The 17,971-nt window shown below is 34.7% G+C and overlaps 1 pseudogene; it reads left to right on the top strand.

Moving 5' to 3' along the window:
• Positions 1–17,762, top strand: part of LOC149145241 (magnesium-chelatase subunit ChlH, chloroplastic-like) — an 89,739-nt pseudogene extending 71,977 nt beyond the window's left edge.
• Positions 17,763–17,971: the final 209 nt, after the last annotated feature.

Below are 17,971 nucleotides of genomic sequence, written 5' to 3' on the forward strand. Positions count from 1 at the left end.
AAGGTAATTGTTATTATTTTGGTTATTACATATTTAAATAATTTGATCCTTGATAGCTTTCTAGATGTTTGCGTGCAACTTTTACCTTTTTTAAAGTTAAATTATCTCAATGTATTTTGAACTAAGTGATGTGCAAATGTATTTAATGTAGATTATGAATCATTGCAGCCACATCCTGGCCTTGAAGAAGGATATTGTAAAGGTCTCTCTAAACTAAGGATATTGTAAGGTCTCTTTGAAGTCCTATTTTCTCTCTCTCTTCTTTGGTTTAAACATCAAGGCTTAGTTAAGAATAAAACATAATGTTGCATGGACTTTTGCGATGAAGTTTTGAAACTAGGAAATGTAAATTTAAGTCGAAAGATGTGTTTCAGTTCCACTTGGTCTATAACAGAATTCTTTCTAACTAGATATCCAACCAATATATGGAAAATTTCATCGATGTAAACTATTGGTAGACACGCTAGGTTTTGTGCATTAGAATCTTGGATCATCCCTTCCAATTTTGTTGGTAGGAATTAACACTATACGATATATTATCTACAATGATTTGATGTCATCAAAGACCCTTGAAGTGACATGATCCCTTTCAAGTATAGATCACCCTTGTACACATATGGGTTGAATAGTGATCACTATTTTCTTTTAAATGTGAAGTATTAGTTATGAGTAGAACAAAATGTTGTTTTGAGTTTATGATTTATTTTTGAAATTAGGAAACGTAAATTTAAGTGGGAGGATTTGTTTCAGTCTTATCCAACCGATCTACATAAATCATTGGAAAATTTCAGTGATTGTTACTATGGCTAGACAACCCTAAGGCTTATACATTACAATATTAGTACTTTGAATGTTTATTGATAGGAACAATAGGGTATTTATTAGTATTATACAATATTGTTGAGAAATCTAGGGAATTAGCATCAGGTGATTTCTATTTGATTAGTGAATGTTTGTGAATTCTTTTTACTTCTTTAAGCTAGACTCTAGAACACTCGGACAACTAAAATGTTAACAAACCATCGGAGCTAGTCAAACTCTATGAGGTGCAAGGTCTAACTCCATGTATACATCATTAGTGGAAACAAAAGTAGAGGAAGAGGAGTGAAAAGGGGCTTGTCTTCATCAATCATTGTGAAGGGCCTGATGTAAAGCTTAATGATTCCATTTGGATAGTACTTGTGGTTGAGGGTCATGGGAGGAGTTGTTGAGCAAGAAGAGAAGGGAGAAGTGAGAGAATACTTTTCTCTCCTAACATTAGGTTGAGGTGAAGAAACTCATGGTGGTGATTTGTTCCTTAAGATGACTCAAGTGGTCATATGATGTAGTGACCAAAAATGGCTTGAGGTTTTGTAAAACTCACATGTCTTCTGGCCATGTAAGAGTAAGTTTGTTCATGTTGTCTCATAGATATACCACCATCCTACTCATGGGTGAGGGATGTGTATCGTATCAACCAATAGAGATTGTCTAAAAGAAAGAAGTAATTAACCTAATAAAACTTGGCCTAGAAGTGCCCCACAAAGTCCCTCACCAATGGATCATTGACTCTCAAATATACGAGGGTGGGAATTTTTTGATTAAGGCAGTGGAGAAAAGTCGCGGAAAAAGCAGAGCCTTGGAAGAAGCAATGAAACATTCACCAAATATCATAGTATGGGGAACATATGAAGATAGTGTTCCTTAGATAATTTTCTTAAACCTTGAGATGTACCTAGAGAAAACCAATAACTAGCTGAGTGAGGTCTCAACATATATATTATGGAAAAATTGACATGACTAGGTTTCTCTCCTCCTCTGAGATTAGTTGGCCTTGGATATTATGACAAAAACAAGGAATTCCCAACTTCTGCCTCAAAGGATAGTAGAATTGGGTCTTTTTAGTTTTTTTTACTCTTAAAAGGAAATCCATGGGCTCATCATTGTGGAGCAATAAAAAGGTGTCTTTTGAACTCCTAATTACCTTCACATTAATTATCAACCCAGGGACGACTTTTTATTTCAAGAGTGTACTCAGTTTGAGGCGGCTATTTACTCAAGAGTAATGTTTTGTAGTATAGTGCTTAAAAGCTACAAAAGTAAATGGCTGCATGTCTATAACTTAACTACTTCAAAAGGCTAAATCACACCAAGCATTGCATCAGTCAAAGGTTCGGTAGCAATAACCCATCCTTTTCATAACCGATGAGAACAAATCCGAGGTCTGGGAGCTAGGTAGCAGATGCTGGGGCTCACTACAGCCTGAGATCGTCCTTGATGAATATAAATGAAATGGCAAGTAAAGGAAATAATGATGAAATAGAACAGCACATCAGCCAAGGGTTTGGTGGCAATAACCTATCCCTTTCATAACTGATGGGAGTAGATCAGAGGTCTGGGAGCCAAATAGCAGAAGCTGACACTCACTACAGCCTGAGTATGTCCTTAAGAAATGGCAAGTAAATGAAACAACAAATCAACAATCTTGAAATAGACCAGCAATTGAAATGGAACAGCAACTAAATATGAATGTACAACAATCCAAATCAAGCACGTAACATACTTATCATTAAAAGGGACAGTAATCCGAGCTTCGATACTTTATGCATGAATCACAGTTATAAAGTAACAACAATTGTAACGGAACAACAATCCCGAATAAACAACAGTCACAATTTAAGAATACATCATACAGTTGTACCGATTTAGGAACATACAACGCGGTTAATCTGTAATCGAATGACAATCTGTAAGGAACAACAATGTTATATCAATTATCAAAAGGAACATCAATGCAATACAAAGTTAAAATGATAACATAGCATTCCTGTTGAAAATAACAATAGTATCCAATCGAATATATATAACAGCGCTGATATGTAAAACAGTAAAGTGCGTCAGATTACTGAACAGAGTAAATGAAAGAGATCAAACCACACATGAAGCGTAAAGATATAATACAGCAGCAGCGTACTCCACCAGAGGCTGGGCCCTTAGCCACCAGCAGATGCTGCTGGGTTACTTCAGATGAAAAGAGTGCAGAGCAACTCCCAAATCATGTATTAATCATCAAATTGTGAAATCATTACAATAGCAAAAGCTTCAGGATTACCACATGCAACAATCCCTTGTTCTTCCTATCCTATCATGAATCCTTGCTTCTAAATCTCTAATTCAAATCATCAATTCTCCCTTATTCGAATCCATCATTTTTCCATCCCCAAATCATCCCAAAAATCATCTTCCTCTCTGATCTCTGTTCTGATTTAAATAAAGAGAGATCAGAGAGCAGTTACAATAAAGATAAGTACAACATGATTTACATTACAAAATTGGATTGTTTCCAACCAATTGATAAACAAGAAGATATATTTCCATCCAGCTTTCAACAAGAACAAGATGAATTTGGCTTTGCAGCTCAGATTTGGAGGACTGCCACAACAACAAATATGAAAAAATCATTCTCAAAGAACCCAGCGTTTCTCTCAGTACAAGCCGAATTTGGTCAAACCATTCTTAATTAAAGTTAATTGGGTCCGTTCTGGACAAAACCCATGTTCCGGATTTTCCAGATTCATCTTCATTTGCTCGGAATCTCAACTGCAAAAACACCACTTCCTATTCCAGCGATTTTCTGAGTTGGCACTTTTAATGATCAAATCTTCAATCTTGAAATTATCTTGAAGGCTAAAAATAATGAATAATGTTATAACCAATTTATTAAACTTTCATTGATAAAATCATGCATAATCATCAATTTATTAGAAATAAAGGAGAATAAATAATATTCATTCATAAGAGCATAAATCATTATAAAATGGATTTAAATAATAAATTCTAATAAATGACGTGATGAAGAATGGTAGAAATGGGTGGAATAAGCATTCACAAGTGATAATAATAATGACATATTAACGGCCCAACATACACCCACACTCAATATGTTGCATGTCCTCATGCAACGAAAACTGAATATATTGCATGTCCTCATGCAACCCAAAGACAAAAACCCATGTGTTAACCAAGCGATAAAAAATTTGTTCATCTCAGCTCATGAAATGGATAATACAAATGAATTCTCCCTTAATTAATGAATATTCAATCTTAGCAATCTTGATGAAGGCATAACAATTTTTACATTGACATTCAACTACATGTATGAAGTTGCAGCAAAATATGATATAGATAACAACAAACTTCATTAAGCATTTTCTCAAAAACTACAAACCAGATTAAGTGAATTTACAATATATGAATGCCTCTATGCTCCAAAAATCAGATCGTTTTGATGCACGCATCATGATATATAAACAAAATGGTTGTAGGTGAGAGTGCATGATTTCCGAAATTTTATGAACTAATTTATCTTGAAATTGTCTGGATTTATATTAATGATACGTCTGTCTTTTCCAAAAATCACAAGAATTGAGTGTGTATTATGGAAATCAATTTCTACCCTGAAGTTGTATGCCTTTAATGAGAAAGAAATTAGAAAACATCTATCATGCATAGCAATTCCTCCCCCTCTCTGAAAAATTAGCATGCCCTCATGCGATGCTAGAAAACAAATAGAGGTGGTTGTTACCAGCTGTTGTTGGTGTAAAACAACATGGAATAAGGGAGGTGTTGAGAATGAATAAGAATAGCAATGGATGATAAAGAATATGAATGACGTGATCATAAGAAAGAAATGAATGAAAGGAACACTCCCCCACACTCGAAAATGATATGCTGCTGAAAAAAGGGAAGTGTTAAAGATGTGGAATGAAGAATGATAAATAATGCTCAAAATGGATGTTCATGAAATTCTCCTAAATTCGTAATAAATCAGAAAACTATGTGATTTTACCTCAAGTTTTACCTCCCAAAAATGTGGAATGACATATATGGACTCGCAGTTGTTGAAGCTAATGTAGGCAGAGTTGGTGCTGAAAGTGATGCAAAAGGTGGAATCCAGGTAAGCACATCATGTCTGAAGAATTGTTCATGTTCGCGAGCCTCTTCTATTAGTTGCAATAGTGTGGTCATGCTGTGAATAGAATTCCCCATACTTGTTGTTTTCCTGTAAACAAAGCACTATGCTGCACACAATGTTCTTGAATCCATAATGTTAGTTTTGAATAGCAATAGATTAAGATGCATGCAAAAATTTCAATCAGAAAAACTTTTCTATACATGCAAGACTAATATTTTGTCAGATCAACAAGTTATGGCAGAGTGCAGTAATTATATCGCATGCTATCCCATAATGCATACATTCCCCCCTCCAATTGGAAAAGGAATTCCATGACCATAAAGCGTATGAGAGGGGTTATGCTGACGGCAAGGCACATGAATGAACAATATATCAGTAAATGAAGTAGAGTACACATATCAATGATAGGGCAACGAGAGTTATGGTTATAATGAGAGCAGAGTATGTAAAGATAGTTATGAATAAGAGATAGGACGCTTAGGATTGATGATAAGTTATGAAAAAGAGAAAAAGAACAATAATATGCCAAAAAGATGCTTTACTGATAGTATGCTAGCTGAAAATGATGTGATTGATCATAAAACATGCATAAAGGTTCAAAATAGGGAAAAACAATTAAGGAAATAACTTCTCTGATAAAAAGAAAAAAATAAGAAAAGGGTATTATAGTAATAATTAACGATAAGATATAACTTCAATACCATAAGTAGAGCCTCTGCTGCCAGCAGGCGTCCATAGCCTCGGTAGAGTTGCTTTTTAACCCATATGAGCCAGAATCCTCAATTTATAACTAGAGAGTTTCAGTGTTGTTTTTACAGAAGAGACCAGTGCGCTGGCGTGGTAACCAGATAACCACACTGCCATTCACTGGGATGTAGCAGAAGTGATCAGGCCGGCTCGTGATGAGACCTCATGTTCCAAGGATAATCTGGTTATCCAGTGGATCATAACCCTGGTGTGGTGGCCATAATGGGAATGTCACTTTGTTACAGCCTTATGAACATGGTAGGCTGGCTCGTAATGAGACCCCCTATCCTCCATCTGCGAACAAAATTTTGTTGTTATCACATATTTTTATGATAAAAAGAGGGAGGCTCAGTACTCCTTAAGAGCAGGGATGGTGGAAGAAGTTGAACATGTCAATAGAAAAAATATATCCATAATCTCATTTGTTATAGACAGAGAATATTATAACCAGGAAAGGTGGAACCAACATGGTATTAAGATGATCAATCAACATCATGTTCAACAGAAAACAATGTAGTAAAGTAGTACATAAATAATTGTGTCCCTTTTTAAAAAAAAAAATTATCATCAAGGAGCTGTCCTGTTAAAGATCATAACGTGAATGATATTAACTCGCTTCAATAGAATCCATAATTCTTGTCCTCATAAAAATAGTGTACTTCATGCCAAAAAAATGGAATCAGTAAAATGTGGTTGAGATGGATTAGGAATAATCCCATAAGAGGAAGGAAGGGTTGCTCTCGAAAATAATCCCAAAGTGTTGCTCTTTTGAATGAACAACAAAAACAGTCAAAAAGTGGTGTTCCTTGTAAGGAACAACAAAGAAAATGCACACCAAAAAAAAGCAAAAATACACACAAAAAAAGGGTGAAAAATGGAAATGTTGTTCCTTTGGAAAAAGGAACAGCAAAAACTAAAAGTGTCATTCCTTTAGAAAATGAACAACAAAAACGCAAGTGTCGTTCCTTTGGAAAAGGAACAGCAAAAATCAAAAGTGCAGTTCCTTTGGAAAAGGAACAGTAACAACACAAGTGTCATTCCTTTGGAAAAGGAACAGAAAAAATCAAAAGTGTCGAAGTGCTGTCCCTTTCGAAAAGGAACAACAAAACGTGAAAGTGCAGAAGTGTTGTTTCATTCGAAAAGGAACAGCAAAACGTGAAAGTGCAGAAGTGTTGTTCCATTTCGAAAAGGAACAACAAAACGTGAAAGTGCAGAAGTGTTGTTCCATTCGAAAAGGAACAACAAAACGTGAAAGTGTAGAAGTGCTGTTCCATTCGAAAAGGAACAACAAAACGTGAAAGTGCAGAAGTGTTGTTCCATTTCGAAAAGGAACAGCAAAACGTGAAAGTGCAGAAGTGCTGTTCCATTTCGAAAAGGAACAGCAAAACGTGAAAGTGCAGAAGTGTTGTTCCATTCGAAAAGGAACAACAAAAAGTGAAAGTGCAGAAGCGTTGTTCCATTCGAAAAGGAACAGCGAAACGTGAAAGTGCAGAAGTGCTGTTCCATTTCGAAAAGGAACAACAAAACGTGAAAGTGCAGAAGTGTTGTTCCATTCGAAAAGGAACAGCAAAACGTGAAAGTGCAGAAGCGTTGTTCCATTCGAAAAGGAACAACAAAATGTGAAAGTGCAGAAGTGTTGTTCCTTTTCACTTCTGTTCCATTTCGAAAAGGAACAACAAAACGTGAAAGTGCAGAAGTGCTATTTCATTTCGAAAAGGAACAGCAAAACGTGAAAGTGCAGAAACGCTGTTCCATTTCGAAAAGGAACAACAAAACGTGAAAGTGCAGAAGCGCTATTCCATTCGAAAAGGAACAGCAAAACGTGAAAATACAGAAGTGTTGTTCCATTCGAAAAGGAATAGCAAAACGTGAAAGTGCAGAAGTGCCATTCCATTCGAAAAGGAACAACAAAACATGAAAAAGGAACAACAAAATAGACAATCATAAAATGAAAGCATGCAAAAAACAAATTAGCTGTTCACGGCATTGATGCTAAGGATGAGTTACACTTTGAATGAAGCAACACCTGAAACACAAAATATAAGAGAAATTAGAAAAGAAACAACATTTTATTTAAAAACAATATGTAAATAAATTAAGTTACAACAGCTATAATATTATGTCAAAAAAAATGATCTCTTTGAAAAATGTTTTGGCAGCAGTGACAAGACATGAATCTTCAAATCGAAATCAATTCTTCATTTGTTCTATTATGAATCCGTTGGGTAATGAGTTGAATGAAATTCCCTTGTTTCATTTAAAATTTCTTTCAAGAATCACTTGTCCTTAAATTGACGTTCTTTATTTTCCCAAGACCTGCAAAAAACGAGTATCTACCTGCAATAAAACATTAAATCATGGAGAAAGAGAGGTGTGCGGGCTCCCCTAATCCAAGAATTATGCAAAAAAAACTAACAAGTAGTTACTCTATAGAACAAATCCAAGGAGAAAATAACAAAGTAAAGTTTATTTGTTACCTGCGGGAGAGCAGTGGCCAATCATGTTAACCTGCAGTGTTTTAATCACAACTTCTTTGTTTTTAGTCGAAATTGAGTGATTCCAAAGCCAAATGAGAGCTAATTCAAATTTTTATCTCCAGTAGAAACAGGTTTTAAAAATTCAATGATATGATATGTCAATTTTAGTTAGAACAACCTTCATAACAGGGTCATTTTCGATTACCCAGCCTAGACCAACAGTTGATATTTCAAGCATAATTTTTTCGTTTCATGTCGGATTCAAATGATTCAAATTGGAAATGAAATTATATTCATTTATTTATTTCCAATAGAAACAGGTTTTGAAGAGAAGAAGAATTGATAGGTCAAATACTGTAAGGAACAGTCGGAAAGACATAGTTTTAAGAGTGCTGATTTACGATAGACAGTCAGTATTTTGATCATAACTTCCCCATAAGATATCAAAAATGAGTGATTCCAATTGCATTGTAAACTATATTCATAGGGGAATCTACCGTAGAAACAGGTTTTAAAAATATGGTCATTTAGGCCTCCAAAAATTGACTGTCCCAACTCTATTCCTGAGCTGCCCACTAGACACCCTGTCAATGTTTTGGTTCTAAATTTTTCGTTTCAAATCCAAATTGAGTGATTCAAATTGGGTTAGAAAGTAGACATCAAGGGCTACTTTCGGTAGAAAAATGTTTTAAAAATATTCACTTTTGGTCCCTCAAAACATGACTGTTCCGACTGTTTTTCCAAAAAGTTCATCAAGCCCGCAAGCCAAAAAAATGAAATTCAAGCATTTTTTCAAATTGGTGATAAAAATGAAAATGAGTGTTTTTAGAACTTATTATTTCCATTATGATTCATCTACATACACAAATGATTTAAAAAAAAATTATCACCGATGTTGATTTTCATAACATGTTGCAACAAAAAAAAACACTAGTTTTACATGAAAAAACAAAATGCATTTATTTATTCCCTTATTTATTTTATTTCCTACACTAACCTATTTTGATTGAAAGATGAATATGACTACGTATATGAATACTTCCAGTGGAGCCATTTTCGAAATAAGGCTTCATGTATACACATACCCAAATTTGAAAAATGCATATTAATGAAAATTAGGGTATGAGAAGCCAACTTCCCTTGAAAAGATGGTTTCAAAAATTGTTGAAGTATGGAGTGATGTTGCAAACAAATGATGGAGTGAAACCAATCTTCAATATATTCTTTAGTTTCTTGATTTCCCATAGCCATCATACCATGAAGTTCTTGAGCTTTTAAAATGACTTGTTGATGCATACTAAAAGAAACCTCATTTTCTTCCATAGCTTCTACAATTTTTGAATTTGAAACATTCTGAATCTCATTGTAAGTTTTCTTTAATGGCGCATGTGAGATAGAATGGGTGGGAAGGGTGGGTAAATTTGGCAGTTCAACATTGTAAGCATGTTGTACTGGTTTATTATGGTGAGGGTGTGGAATTAGTTAAGCAGGAAAATGTGTAAGGAATGGAGCATTTTGATGATGTGGTTGATTGGGTTGTGTGAATGGTTTTGATGGGCAAGCAAGGTGTTGCGAAAGAGCTAGTGAAGAATATGGAGAATATGTTTGTGCTACAAGATGAGGGAGAGTAGTCATGCAATCATAAGGTGAACCATGCCAAACTTGTAGATAAGATTGGTGGTTATATTGAAATTGACATGGCTGCCCTAGAACATGAGTATTCCATAATGGATTATGCAAGTAAGAGAATGGAGAAGAAGTGTTTTGAACCATACCTATTGACCTTGTTGCAGCTTCCTCACCTCTTTGATATGCTACTTCCATCGTAGATAAGGAAGAGTGAGTATCTATGGGATGCTCCTTTCGGTCATGAGGGCAAAACACTTCATCAAATTCTTCATTTTTATGAACCTGCAAAACATCCAATTTTTCATTTAGAGAGCTAATAAAATCAACTTTAAAATTTTCAAATAAAACATTGATTTCAGCTCTTATGTCTCCTATTCTTGTAGCAGATTTGGAAAACAAAGAAAAAACATCTCTAGAATTCTTACCAGCCTTGGAGATTCCTCTTGAATACCTTATGCACAATTCACAAACATCATCATATGATAACTGAAAAACATCACCTTTTCCTATCAGATTTAAGAGTTCTAAAAATTCATCTTTGATCCCTTTAAGAAGGAGTGTTTTTAAGGTCTCTTTCTCCAAATGCTTATATTTTGATTTTTGAAGGTTGTAATGAAATCGATTTACATAGTCCTCCAAACTTTCATCTTCCCCTTGTATCATACCGAAAATATCTTCATTGGATTTGCAATAGTCTTGGTACTTCTTCAAGAATATGTTCTTCATGTCCTCCCATGTTTGGATGCAATTCCCACCTAGGCTCATGAACCATCGGAGAGCTGCTCCTTTTAGAGTAAGAGGAAACACTTTCAATCTTTGATCATTAGTACAATAATCATATCCTCTACAAAGTATTTCGAACTCAAATAAGAATGTATCTGGATCTTCATTTGCTAAACCATGAAAATTTGGTAAAGATGGGGGAATTATGTGCATTTGTGTCACTCCTCCTAGATCTTTGATAGGAAATTCAAAAGTAGAAACGTGAGCCATTTCTTACCATAATATAAGATGTTTTTCATGTGTTTCTTTGAGGCTCCTTCTTCAAATGTTCCTGTCAATCGGTTAGTGAAATGGGTGGTGCTTACATCACCACTTGAGAGAAATCATGAGATTTGTTTTTCAAAATTTCTATTTTTTCTTTTAATTCATTCACACAAAAATTCAAACATCTATTTCTACCCAACAAAGCAACAACAAATCTGTTAGGAAAGCGGACAGTGGAGCAGGGCTTTTACATGCTCCGCACGCAGGTTCTTACCTTCCGTTTTTAAGATCCAACTCTTCCCTAGCAGGCACTCATCAGATTCACACTACTCTTTAGAAATGGCTACACTCTCCCCGGCAACGGCGCCAAAATGTGGAGCGATAAAAAGGTGTCTTTTGAACTCCTAATTACCTTCACATTAATTATCAACCCAGGGATGACTTTTTATTTCAATAGTGTACTCAGTCTGAGGATTTACTCAAGAGTAATGTTTTGTAGTATAGTGCTTAAAAGCTACAAAAGTAAATGGCTGCATGTCTATAACTTAACTACTTCAAAAGGCTAAATCACATCAAGCATTGCATCAGCCGAAGGTTCGGTAGCAATAACCCATCCTTTTCATAACTGATGAGAACAAATCCGAGGTCTGGGAGCTAGGTAGCAGATGTTGGGGCTCACTACAGCCTGAGATCGTCCTTGATGAATATAAATGAAACGGCAAGTAAAGGAAATAACGATGAAATAGAACAGCACATCAGCCAAGGGTTTGGTGGCAATAACCTATCCCTTTCATAACTGATGGGAGCAGATCAGAGGTCTGGGAGCCAAATAGCAGAAGCTGACACTCACTACAGCCTGAGTCTGTCCTTAAGAAATGGCAAGTAAATGAAACAACAAATCAGCAATCTTGAAATAGACCAGCAATTGAAATGGAACAGCAACTAAATATGAATGTACAACAATCCAAATCAAGCGCGCAACATACTTATCATTAAAAGGGACAGTAATCAGAGCTTCGATACAATATGCATGAATCACAGTTATAAAGTAACAACAATTGTAACGGAACAGCAATCCCGAATAAACAACAGTCACAATTTAATAATACATCATACAGTTGTACCGATTTAGGAACATACAACGCGGTTAATCTGTAATCGAATGACAATATGTAAGGAACAACAATGTTATATCAATTATCAAAAGGAACATCAATGCAATACAAAGATAAAATGATAACATAGCATTCCCGTTGAAAATAACAATAGTATCCAATCGAATATATATAACAGCGCTGATATGTAAAATAGTAAAGTGCGTCATATTACTGAACAGAGTAAAGGAAAGAGATCAAACCACACATGAAGCATAAAGATATAATACAGCAGCAACGTACTCCACTAGAGGCTGGGCCCTTAGCCGCCAGCGGACCCTGCTGGGTTACTTCAGATGAAAAGAGTGAACAGCAACTCCCAAATCATGTATTAATCATCAAATTGTGAAATCATTACAATAGCAAAAGCTTGAGGATTACCACATGCAACAATCCCTTCTTCTTCCTATCCTATCATGAATCCTTGCTTCTGAATCTCTAATTCAAATCATCAATTCTCCCTCATTCGAATCCATCATTTTTCCATCCCCAAATCATCCCAAAAATCATCTTCCTCTCTGATCTCTGTTCTGATTTAAATAAAGAGAGATCAGAGAGCAGTTACAATAAAGATAAGTACAACATAATTTAGAGTAAAAAATTGGATTGTTTCCAACCAATTGATAAACAAGAAGATATATTTCCATCCAGCTTTCAACAAGAACAAGACGAATTTGGCTTTGCAGCTGAGATTTGGAGGACAGCCGCAACAACAAATCTGAGAAAATCATGCTCAAAGAACCCTGCGTTTCTCTCAGTACAAGCCGAATTTGGGCAAACCGTTCTTCACTAAAGTTAATTGGGTCCGTTCTAGACAAAACCCATGTTCCAGATTTTCCAGATTCATCTTCATTTGCTTAGAATCTCAAACGCAAAAACGTCACTTCTTATTCCAGCGAATTTCTGAGTTGGCACTTTTAATGATCAAATCTTCAATCTGGAAATTATCTTGAAGGCTAAAAATAGTGAATAATGTTATAACCAATTTATTAAACTTCCATTGATAAAATCATGCATAATCATCAATTTATTAGAAATAAAGGAGAATAAATAATATTCATTCATAAGAGCATAAATCATTATAAAATGGATTTAAATAATAAATTATAATAAATGACGTGATGAAGAATGGTAGAAATGGGTGGAATAAGCGTTCACAAGTGATAATAATAATGGCATATTAACGGCCCAACAATCATCAACATAGTCATGGTGGTTAAAAAAGATGACATTTCTTGTTTTGGCATTCGTGCTCACAAGGGTGTTACCCTTCATTGACATTCTTAGTGCTAACCACTCTCTAGGGACATTATCTGGCCCAAAATTGGCGAGTTCATTGTTGTCAATAGCAATGGAGGTTCCGTTTTTAACATGGGTGTTTCTCTCCCCTGTCATTTTACTTATGACACAATGGCTTTCTCTTGTTGCAGTAGGTTTACTTCTATAATAGACAGACCACATTATTTAGGGTTTTACTCTTTTGTTTCACCCATATTTTTTCATTGTTTACCGTCCTCTAATCTATGTTCTAGATTTTGGTTTCTTCTTTTTGTAGGTTCTCCTGGTATTCCATTTTGTTTGTTCATTTCTATTCTTCATTTCAATTGACTTATTTATCTCATTTGTGGACAATAATATCATTTTATTTTATTTTGTTTCCTGTCAGATCTTGCAATAATTCATTTGCATTGTGCATCACTTTTCTATTTAATGATTAGTAGCTTGAAGCTAACATGCCTTAGAATATTTGTAACCTCTATAAGAGAATGATTTGTCTCCAATCCAATTGAAAGAATTCTCTAGTATTTCCAAGAAATTGTACCTCCATTATTTCTTCCTATTGCATCATTTTAACAGGTTTCAACTTTTATCCTTGACAATTTCTTTGATATTACATTGAGTACAAACAAATCTATAGAGGTTTGACTCATGGGAGACGCATAAGTCCCCATGGGTCTTCCCAAGTCTTATCTTAGCCAAGTTACTTGGTTCATACTCAGCTTTAGACTTGGCTGAACTTGTTAAAATTCATCTCGATTTTCAAGACTTGAGAGTCCAGAGGCTAGACCTGTGATCCAACTCAGTGTGAAAATGTAGATCCTTTGTGGAAGTATCAATGGTTAAACACATTTTGGAGGTTCAATCACGCTTTGTAGATAAATATAAAGTGTCAAATGCGGTATTATCATATAATATGAGATGATCTTATGAATTTATGCATAATATATTGTTATATAACTTTATATGGATTGGGAATGTCATTAGCCTTAAATATTATGACTCATTTTGGGATAAAATACTTAAGGCTAATGAAGTCTTTCATTTTAAAAATCATGGATCCCTGCAATTTATGGCTCAAAAGGAAGTGGATATGAGTGATGTCTGTTACCCAGACAATTTTTTTTACCTATATAGATCTAAAGAGATTTATTTTCCATTTTTCTTGTGCACTATATTTAGAATATCAAAGGACTTTGGTGGTGGGGTCTTTTCACTTACAACTATAGTCATGAGTGATATTATAAACAAAGATCCAACTTGTTAATTTATTCTATATGTTCTTTGTCTGCCTAATTATTTTTTGGATGTCATCATTGTTGGTGTCCTCCCTTATGCAGATGCAATAGCTTACCACAATACTTGAATGCTTTGTGCCTTAATAAACTTGGTCTTCAATCTATTAATGATCATGGTGATCTAAGATGTTTTGTGAATTTTTTTACATAAAAAACATACTTACTGGCTTTGGTAGGTCACACTCATGGTTCCTTATCATCTGACTTGGATGAGCTTATGCAATATTATTCTTGTTTGTGGGGTCCTGGGGTGGATGTATTAATTGAAATATTAAATACTATTGGAAAACTTAGATCTGGCGATGAAGTGTGTTCCCTGCTGCAAGAATCTACCAAATATTCTGTGCATGTTCCCATGGAAACTGATTTAGAACAAAAAATAGTTAGGTTAGTGGATGGAGATGAATTATTGAGGGAAACATCTAAGATGGGGGGTTGATACTTCTGCTGAATTTTTTTCTTCAATCATAGAAACCTTTGTCTAGATTGTATAAGCAACTTTACACTTCTTTTAGAAAATAATTTCCATAAAATAGATACATATGAGGAGTTTTTCTGAGAAAAAGGGTATAAAGGTCGCCTTTTACCATTATCATTTGTAAGTGGCCAACATATTGTTGTTGCATTTAATACTTTTTTACCGTAGTACTCATCTCCTCTCACAAGGGTTGTTTGTACTACTACGAGTGAGCACATAAAAAATGGAATTGAATTCATCGATTTGATGGTTGGAACAAAGTTGGCGAATATTGAGGTAGCATAAAACATCATAATTTTGAGATACCTTTAAAGCATAGACAATGTTTATCCTTTTCAACACATCTACTGAAAAGCACGACAAGTACGTAATCAACTCTTAGACTAACATAATCTCGAAATTGAATTCTCATATTTCCCATTTCATTTCAAAATTCTTTATAGTTTTCATTTGGGTTAAAATTCATATTAGGCTACCTCTACAATTGTTTGAAATGGTTTATGCACACAAGGTATGCCATAGGTGAGACGAGTCACTCAAGAAAGAATTTAGAGTCAACCTAGTGTGAAAATAGTCTATGTTGTTCTTGAAGCTTTATACAAGGCTTCTGTAACTGCAACAGTCACAAATCTTTACCAAAAAAGAAAAGGTATTGTATTTGAGATAGTTGGGTACCTTATAGAGGATATAAGAGATGAAAATACCTACAACGTGTTCTACAAAGATCTCTCTAATGTGAATATATTCATCATATCTATGATATTTGTCGAGGAACTTTCTCAAAAGGTAAAGGTTGTAGTGGGCACATAAAGCAAAAGACTGAATGATCTCTTGGTTTTCCCTTCAATGCCAGAGGTAATGAGACTAAATAAATTGGGTTCTTTTAGTATATCTAATTTGGGCAATCCAAAATCCATTTCTTTCAAATGTTTAAAAGAAATAAGAATTCATCAGGCTTTCAAATGTTTAAACTTGTTAGGACCCTACCCAAATCCCTCAAGTATTTGCGAAGCAATAAGACTGAGGATGTTAGAGCCTATATCATGAGTTTTCAGTTTTGGTTATGTGGATCCGTAGATGATTGTTGGGTTGTATGTGCCTACTCTCAAACAAACATAAATGGATTTTCATGATCTAGTCATCTATTTTGATACATGAATATGGAACTGTCTAGATCCTTACATGTATGGTGATGTTAAAGAGTTTTTGAGTTCGTATGACAATATAAATGATCCAAATGAGAAACTTAAAAATCCAAATGCACCAACCATTGGTAGCACCTTACAAAGAATCCACATTATTATTGGTGATAATAGTCATTATGCAGTTGTTGTGATGGAAATGGAGCCTAGAGGTGCAAAGGTTGTGCCAATAATTTTAGGTGGATAAGATTTTTCCACCCCTGTGGAGCATTTCTCATATGATCTAGTAACAAAGAAATATCTTGTATATTTTTGGTTTCCTTGATTGTGTTTACACTTGTGGGTGGACTTGCTAGTTAGATCATCCTTGTGCTATACAAGCTTTATCCAAGCTTGATGTTCCCTACATTATGGCCTTACCACTAGTGTTCTAGACTATAGAGGAGTGTCTTATCAATACTTTTGGATTGTATCCAATTTTGGTTGCGTCGCAGGTTTCTCTTCCTGAGATTTATGGTGATTTGGAGTCCATTGTTTTCTCAGACTATGATGCAAGAATGGGTAGGTTTCATTGTTTTTTCTGAACACTATTTCAGCAAGTTCATAAATTACATAACTTGTTAACAATATAATCTATCTAAAATTTGTTTATGTTGTTGTGAAAGTAAAGTTATCATTACATCGATGTTAGAATACCAAAACAGGGTTCATGGTACCATACACATATGTAGGATCAAAGTTTCTCTTGAGCCATTGCAGGGTCCTTTTGAAGTGATCATGAAAAAAAGTTTCTAATGTCTTTATATTGATGTGTAGGCATATCCCATGTGATTCCTAATTGTTTTGAAATTTTTTTTACAAGGGATATCAAGTGGTCTCAGCTAAAGAAAATAACAAAGGTGATCACATCAAAATGCCATTTCAATTTCTTTTGCATGTTATAACCTAATTGAGATAATTAAAGTTGGGTATAACGAAAGAATTCAATAATGCAATATATTATTGCTTTCATGTCTGCAGGAGGAAAATAAAACAACCATATATGTATTTAATTTCCCACGTGACAAAGGAAATGTTGGAACTATAGCCTACCTCGATGTATTCTCATCAATTTTCAGTGTATTGTAGGAACTAAAGAGAGATGGATATAATGTAGAAGGTTTTCCAGAGACTTCTGAGGCACCGATTGAAGAAAAATCATGCCAAAGAAGTTAAGTTCGACATCCCAAATATTGATATTGCTTACAAAATGAGTGTGAGAGTCTTCCAACAACTAAGAGCTTATGCTAAGGCCTTGGAAGAAAACTATGGAAAGCCTTGAGGGAACCTTAATTTTCATGGGGAGAACCTTCTTTTATATGGAAAACAATTCGGCAATGTTTTCGCTGGAGTGCAACCAACTTTCAGATATGAAGGCAATCAAATGAGTCTTATTTTCGCAAAGTCAACAAGTCCACACCATAGATTTTCTGCTTATTACTCATTTTTGGATAAAATATTTAAGGATGAATATGTATTACATTTTAAAACTCATGGATCCCTAGAATTTATGCCTAGAAAGCAAGTGGGTATGAATGATGTTTGTTACCAAGACAATTTTTTTACCTATTGGATCTGAAGGGAGTTCTTTTCCATTTTTCTTGTGCACTATATTCAGAATATTAGAGGACTTTGGTGGTGGGGTCTGTTCAGTTGTATCTACAATCATGAGTGATATTATTCACAAAGATCCAACTTTCTATTTTGTTCTAGATGTTGTTGGTATGACTAATGTTTTTCTGGATGCCATCATGGTTGGTTTCCTCCCTTTTGTAGATGCAGTAGCTT

Source organism: Pinus tabuliformis, chromosome X (assembly GCF_031772625.1).
Source record: "Pinus tabuliformis cultivar Carrire ecotype Pingquan chromosome X, CPIR1, whole genome shotgun sequence".
In the NCBI taxonomy this organism is placed as follows: domain Eukaryota; kingdom Viridiplantae; phylum Streptophyta; class Pinopsida; order Pinales; family Pinaceae; genus Pinus; species Pinus tabuliformis.